The sequence below is a fragment of the Geospiza fortis genome, unplaced genomic scaffold (genome assembly GCF_000277835.1).
Source record: "Geospiza fortis unplaced genomic scaffold, GeoFor_1.0 scaffold69, whole genome shotgun sequence".
In the NCBI taxonomy this organism is placed as follows: domain Eukaryota; kingdom Metazoa; phylum Chordata; class Aves; order Passeriformes; family Thraupidae; genus Geospiza; species Geospiza fortis.
The window spans coordinates 50,715-58,267 of NW_005054555.1; positions in this window are offsets into that span (position 1 = coordinate 50,715).

Sequence of the window (7,553 nt, forward strand, 5' to 3'; positions counted from 1 at the left end):
CGGCGGTGCTGGGGCTCCCCACGGCTCCAGGTAGGTGTTTATCCCCCCACGGCTGGAAAACAGCCCATAATTCCCGTCTGGCTGCTGTGCTTGTGCCTGTCATTATCGTAGTCTTGTTTTGGATACTGCCGGGGAGAGGAGGAGGAAGGAGGAGAGGGAGGAAGAAGAGGAGGAGGAGGAGGAGGAGGGTGAGGAATGTTTTGGGCGAACCCTCGGGTCTGCAAACTCCCGACTTTATTCTCCCTCCGCAGCTGGACCAGGGCCTCCATCTTCTGCTAGCCCTCCAAATGTGGATTTCTCTTAGTCATAGCCTTCCCTGAGAAGAGAGAAAAAAATTAAAATAAATCCCATAAAGGCAGCGTACGGAGCGATTCCGGCGGCACAGGCGGCGTGACGGCAACACCGGCGCCTCTAAATTTAGCCAGCCGTGGCACAGCCGTCTTGTTTGCATCCCGGGAACGCTCCCGGCCGAGGGATGCAGCATTTTGGAGAGGCTGAAGCCCCTCAGGGGGCGACACGTTTGTCCTTGAGCCGGGCTCTTGGCGGCAGCGCTGAATTGCTGACCCAACTAATCCCCGGCGCAGCCTAATCCCGGCCCGGAGGCGCAGGTTTGGGGCAGGATTTGCTCCAGCCCCTCCTGCTCCGCTGGGAAAAGCTGCCGGGAGAAGGGAGGTGATGGATTGTAGCAGGGAGAGCCTGGGAGCCCGAGGTGCCAGGCAGGTTTTGGGGTGGGATTTTGAGATTTTAGGGCTCAACCCCCCCGGGAACACGCCCGGCTCTGCTCAGGGGCTGGAATTCCCCTGGGGAAGGGAATTGGGATTGGCACCACTACAGGGATGTGGCAAAGGATGCAAATCATCCATGGGAAACATCCTGACTCAAAGGGGGTGCTGCTCCTCTCCCAGAGTCCCAAAATCACCCAGGTGGGAAAAGCCCTCTGAGATCATCAAATCCAACCATCAATCCAGCCCTGCCCGAGCTCCAGGGACCAGGAAACCTCTAAAAACCACTAGAGCTGTCCACAGCTCCCAGATTTTTGGGAACATGGCCTGGAAATTCCAGAATTCTGTGGATGCAGCAGGCAGAGATGCTGTAAATCCCATAAAAATGGAATTATAGATGCTTCTTCAGGGGTGCATAAAGCAGTCATGGGAAACTCTCCAATTAAAGTGCCATAAATAGGAATTTTTTATTTATATGAAATTATAAATAATGAATGGTTCCCACTAATAATTCTATGATGTTAATGTTTTTACAAGGGGCTTAGTATTTTATTACAATTTTAAATATTATTATACCAAGCTAGAAACAGTATTTTATGAGCTCTTACAGTCCCAAAAGTGGATGAGGCCCTGTTTGATGGACACAAACAACATATGGATTTCTTTCTCTTGAATAACTCCTTGTCCTCAGCAGCCAGAAATAATAAGGATGGGAGTTTAGATCTCTGAATTAAGGCTGGGAAAGGGAGAGATGGAGAAATTGGATGTGCAGGGCAAAATCAGGCAGGGAGACTGAGACCAGGGGCAGGATTTGCTCCGAATCCTCTGAAATGGGACTTTTGCCATGCAGGAAAATTTGAATTTATTCCCTTTGCCAGATCATGATTGGAAGCAAAAAAGAAATTATCCTAAAAACCATTTGAATTCCTTTTCCAAGTGAGAGTTTTCACAGAAAACTTTGCAGGGAGAGCAGGTTGCTGTCATCCAGCAGAGGTTTCCCTGATGTCTGTGAGGGGTGGGGTGCGCCAGGCTCTCCCCCCATTCCCTCCTGGCATTCCTTCCCCCCCTGCCAGCTTTGGGAAGGTTTTGGGTCCCCACAGAGCTCCCTCTGTATTATTTCAGAGCCACGTGGCTCAGAGCTGAGTCAGCACTCTCAGCTCTGTGACCATGGGGTTTTCCATGGATTTGGGTCTTGGGGACACCCCAGGAGAGCGTTCCCAGCAGGGTGACCCTGAGGAACCCACCCGGTGCTGACAGGGGGTTTGTCACCTGTCCTGGTGGAAATGGAGCCCAGGAGAGGGGAGAGGGACAATCCCAGCCTGATCCCTGGCTGGGATGTCCCCAAGGATGTCCCCAGGCTGAATTTTCATCCAGAGCCATGGATCATGGAATGTTTGGGCTGGAAGGGCTCAAATCCCACCCAGTGCCACCCCTGCCATGGCAGGGACACCTCCCACTGTCCCAGGCTGCTCCAGCCTGGCCTTGGGCACTGCCAGGGATCCAGGGGCACCACAGCTGCTCTGGGCACCCTGTGCCAGCTGAAATCCATTCCCACACCAAACTGGGAGTCTGTGCCTTGGACAACACCCCAAAGCTCAGAGCACACATGGATTAAAACCAGGATTGGCAGAGAGCATGAGCAGCCCTGTGGGGTCTGCTGGAGGAACCCTTTGGAAGTGATGCTCATTTATAAACCTGAACCCAGACTGCCTCAGTGAGGACCTGTGAGTCACCACAAGCTGAGACAAATACAAATTTAGAATATTTTATATCAGCCAGAGTAGCAAAGCTTTAATAATATAATTTTTTCCTGTTAGTTTTAGGTAAAAACCTAAATTCTGGCAGAAGGTAGAACCACATCAATGGGGTTGTGTTGTTTCTGGTCAACTTTCCTGCGCTACCAGATCCTTCTGTATCTTCCTGCCCTGGGCCTCTCAAATATCCAGCCAGGACAGTCCATCCCAGCGAGGCCTGGAGGGAGAGCACATCATTCCCCCCCAGGAAACCCTCACCCCGTCCATCCTGGGGAAGGGATGGCAGCTCCACTGTGATCTCCCTCAGTTTTCATGGAAAATCTGATTTCCCTGAGGGCCCAGAGCTACCTGAGACCACGTCCTGGCCATTCCCATGGAGTTCTCCGCTGCTGGGGCCTGACCCTGAGCTCAGCAGCTGCAGCTGATGCAACCCCAGGATGACACTTGGTTGTATAATTTTCCTCCCTGTTCTCCCCACCAGCCATTTTCCAGTGCAGACAGCGCCCAGTGCCCAGATTTTCCTCAGGGTTTAACCACTTACCTCACAGTGAATGGGAAATGATGAACAAACAGCAGTTAGGCCACAAAATATCTGATTTTTACCAAAATACCTGATGGTGAATGGCTGTGCAGCCTCTGATTTTCCAACATTTTGCAGGCTGGGGGCTTCCTGAGCCAGCATTTTGTATTTAATGGCCTCTTATAGATCCACTTCCCATCCCTTTCTCCTGTTCCTTTGTGAACCATGGATGTTTTTAGCAGCTACAGCAGCCCTTGGCAGGCAGCTCTGCAGCTCAGCGTGCCTGAGGAGCCAGGCAAAGCCTTGAACGCTCCAAAACCAAGTCCTGGGCTGGGATGAGTAAATTGTGGATCATCCCTGACAGCTTTTTAACAAGACTGAAAGGCAAGGAATGAAAGATGTGCTGACACAGCAGGGGAGTTAATGGGTGTGCTCTCAGAGGGAGGAAAGGAGGGGAAAATGATATTGAGAGTTGAAATTTGTCACATCCTGTGTCATCCAGAGCATCCTCAGAGGGAGCACTCAGCTGCCAGCCAGGCCCTGAGAACTGGGCTGGCTTTCACTGCAGCAAAGGCTCAAGGCTTCCTCTGCTGAAGGATGAATCGAGTTTAACATTTAAACCCAGCCCAAACCATCTGAGAACCTCCTTTGCTTTTTGTTAGAGATGAACAGACAGGCAGAGCCACTTTGGAATTGCTGAACGTTGAGTGGGTTAAGAAGGGGTTGGATCATTTGATGTCCCTTTCTCCACCTGGATCCCCACAAACCATCCCAGATTTTCCCTGGAACATCACATCCCACCCTGGGAATGTGCTCTGCTGCCCGAGGAGCCACCAATCTGGGGCAGGCTGGGACACCATTCCCTGATCCACAGGGAGGAACCATGTGGCCATCCCCAACTCCAGGCCAAACCCCACCGGTTTATCCCTGCACAGGTCTGGAAACTGCTTGGAGATGGAATTCCTGGCTCTGGAGCCGCATCCTGGGGCTGTTCTGCTGCCACATTCCCAGAGCAGCACAGCAGGAGTGTCTTGGTTTGAACAGACAGGTGTCTGCTAAGGAGGGCAGGAGCCTCCTGTGAAATGGAGAATGCAAACCCTCTCCCTTCAAATTGCTATGATTTTGAAATTAAGGAGCTCTCAGGCAAAGATATGGGAATAGGAACAACAGTTCTTTACCAGGAAAATTAAAAATGCAAATGCAATAGTACAAAAAAAGAAAACAAACCACTGTCAGAGTCAGAGCAGGACCTCACACGCTGGGTGTCAGGGGGTGTCTCAGCCCTCCTGCAGTGCCAGCTGTGCTGCTGCTGGAGCAGGGATCCTGCACAAGGGGGGAGTTTTCCTCTGCAGCTCCAGGGCTGCTGCAGATGGGCCTGGGCTCCTCTGGCAATGCAGGGCAGCAGAAAGCTGCTCCTCTGGGAATGCAGTGGGCAAAGGCTGCTGTGGTGTCCCAAAGCTCAGATTGGATCCAGGTAGGAATGCTTGGCTCCTCCCCTGGGTGGAGCATCTCCCCGTGGGATGATGGAATTTGATCAGCCATGCAGGGACACTCACTGGCCATGAACAGAAGATAATTAATAATTAATGACCCATTAAGAGCAGAGATGTCCCAGAGGGAGGATTGGATGTGGGAGAGATAAAGAAAACTGCCCAATGAACAGAGTGCCCCACCTCTGACAGATAAAATGCAGAGCCCCATTTCCATCCTGAGACAGGGATGGATGCTGCTGGCACTGCCCCAGGCATGGATGAGCCCAGGTGAGAGGGCAGGAAAGGTGATCCCTGCTCTGCAGCTCACTGCTGGGAGTGTCCTTGCCCTGGCAGGTGAACTCTGAGGTCCCTCCCAACCCAAACCATCCCATGATCCTGTGATTTTGTGGCTCCACAACTCCCCTTTGTGCCGGGGGAGTTCAGCATTCCCAGGGGAGAAACTCCAGAACAAATGTTTGGTACGGGGAGTTTTAAAGGTATTGCTCCAGGTATTCAATTAATTTTCAAGATCTATTTGCAATTCTAACAGCACTCCCCAGATTAATTGTGCTGCTGGAGAATTCAGGGTGTAATATTTCACCTGAGCTGCTCAGCTGATGGGAGGAGAGGGGCAGAAAATGGAATTGCACCTCAGGACAGTTGGGGCTGGGTTACAGCTACAAAGAGAGACTTTACCCAGGAGAGGCTGCAACCCAGACAGAGAAAAACAGCCCGAGGTTGGCAAATCAATTTTTCCCAAGGTCAGGAACGGGGAGGGTTTGTATCTCCTGAGGCTTGAGCAACACGAAATCCTCCTTAGCACGTCCTTAACACCTCCCCAGCCCTCGTGGCCCCTGCCAGCCTTGCCCCTCGGATCTGTCACCAGCCACTGCTCAATAAATGAACACTTCTGAGGGGCTCACTCCCTTCCTTTTCAGCTTTGAAAGTCATGTGCAATTCAGAGTTATTTGATTTTGGTTGGGTTTTTTTGGTTGTTATAGCATTTTTTATACTGTAGTTCTCCAAAAAGCAGAGAAACCACACGCCCCTGCTTTAGCCCAGCTTACAGGGAGAAGGGAGGGAGAGGGAAATATTGTTTTATATGTTCTTTTCAGCTAAACTTCCCACTGAAAGAGTGCAGCTTCACCTGAACCCACAGGATTCCCTAATCCTTGAGTTTGTACAAGCAAGGATGGGACTTTGAGGTTGTTTCCCTCTGCTCCAGGATTCCCTGGAGTGGCTGCTTTGTCCCTTTGTGCTTTTCAGAACCCCCTTTCCAGGCTGTGGTGGTAATTCCTCTGTGACAAGGAAAGGAATTAACAACAGATTCAACAAGGAGGAGCAATTTTTGGGTTTTTTCCTAAAAAAAAAGCTGAGGCAGACAGACCTTGGCTGCTCAGCAGTGAGGGAGTGGCTGCTGGATTATTGAGAATATGGAATTTTGTCCAAGCTGAGCCTCTGGAGCTGATGGGTGCAGGTGGGCACCACAGTGATGGGGTTTAGGCTCTGCAGGGTTTGTGTCGTGCCAGGTTTCTCCTCCACCTGCTTTGATGTGTTTGGGCTTTACCTGAGCAAGCAAAACAAATGCAAATTCACGTTCACCCCCAAAAATTTCCCATTTTTATCCCAGAGCACAGGAATTGTTTTATCCTAGACTGAGCAGGAGAGGCTGACAGATGTGATTCCTAGCGAAGATCATGGAATCCTGGATTGGCTTGGGTTGGAAAGAACCTTCAAAATCACCTTGTTCCAACTCTCTGCCATGGGCAGGGACAGCCCCCCCTAGCCCAGGTTGCTCAGAGTACACAAAATGGCTCAGAAAATATGTTTATTTTTGATTTTATTAACCTGCTGCTTGTGGGTGCCAAGAGGAGGGGCTCATCCCTGCTGGTCAGTGTTGCAATCCACGAATTGCTCCACACAGACCAAAGTATGGAGGGGGTAGAAAACACAACCCCAGCCTTGAGTTCAAGCTGTTCCTGCTGCTGGCAGGGAGCTGCTCATGTCAGGTCAGCTCATTTTTGGTTTGCTGCCTGTAAATCTGCCGGGGTTTTCTGGGGAAGTTCTGGGTCACAGATGTACCTTGTCTGCTCCGTGCCGTGAAATCTCAGGGGTTACATAAACAACAGCACATGACAAAGGTAGGGCTGGAGCAGATGTCTGCTGCCCCAGAGGAAATTCCATCTGGGAAATTTCAGCCAGGTGCCAGTGATACCTCAAGGTTTGGGCGTTGGTACACAAATGACTGGAATCAGAGAATCCCAGAATTATTTGGGTTGGGAGGGAAGCTAGAGTTCATCCAGGCCCACCCCTTGCCATGGCAGGGACACCTTCCTCCACCCATCGGGACATTCCAAGCCCTGTCCAGCCTGGCCTCACTTATTGATGTCTTTGCTGTGAAACAAAGCTGGGCTAATTTTTGAGCAGAAAACTTTCCTTTCTGCCAGAGATCAAAGGCATGCTCGTGCCTGTTTGCTAGGGCTTCCTTTTGCCTTTAGTTTTCCTTAAATTACAAAGAAATCCACTTAGAAGAGTTTAATAGTGCTCATTTCCTTTGGAGCATCCCTGGGCTCCTCTGTTCCGTGCAAAATGAAATTAGGATGTACAAGGCCTGGCTGAGAACTGCATCTGAGCAAGGCACTGCTCATCACTCGCTCAGGGCCACGCTCTGCTTGGTCCCGAGTCTGTTTTCATGGGAACAGCTAAAAATAGGCGGGTGACAACAACAAAAATGGCTTTAGCAGTCGGTGGCACTGCCGGGAGCCAGAGCAGCGGTGGCACAAGCCAGGTTTGGGATGCTGGCCCATCATCCCACCGGGATCAGCGCTGGGGTCCCTCTGGGTGCCCGCCCACGCCCAGCCGGGCGCTCCAGCGGCCCAGGGACGCTCCTCGGGATTTTGGGGGCTCGGTGCAGAGGTGCTGTGCCACCCGTCCTCCCGCGGGCTGCAGAGCGGGCAGTGCCAGCCCCGGAGGCGGTGACCTTGGCAGGCCCGCGCCTTCCCGTGCCGTGCCACCGACATCTCGGTGTCGCTCGGCGCTGCCAGAGCCTCTCCCGACCGCGCACGCGCCCCGGGGCGGCGGGAGG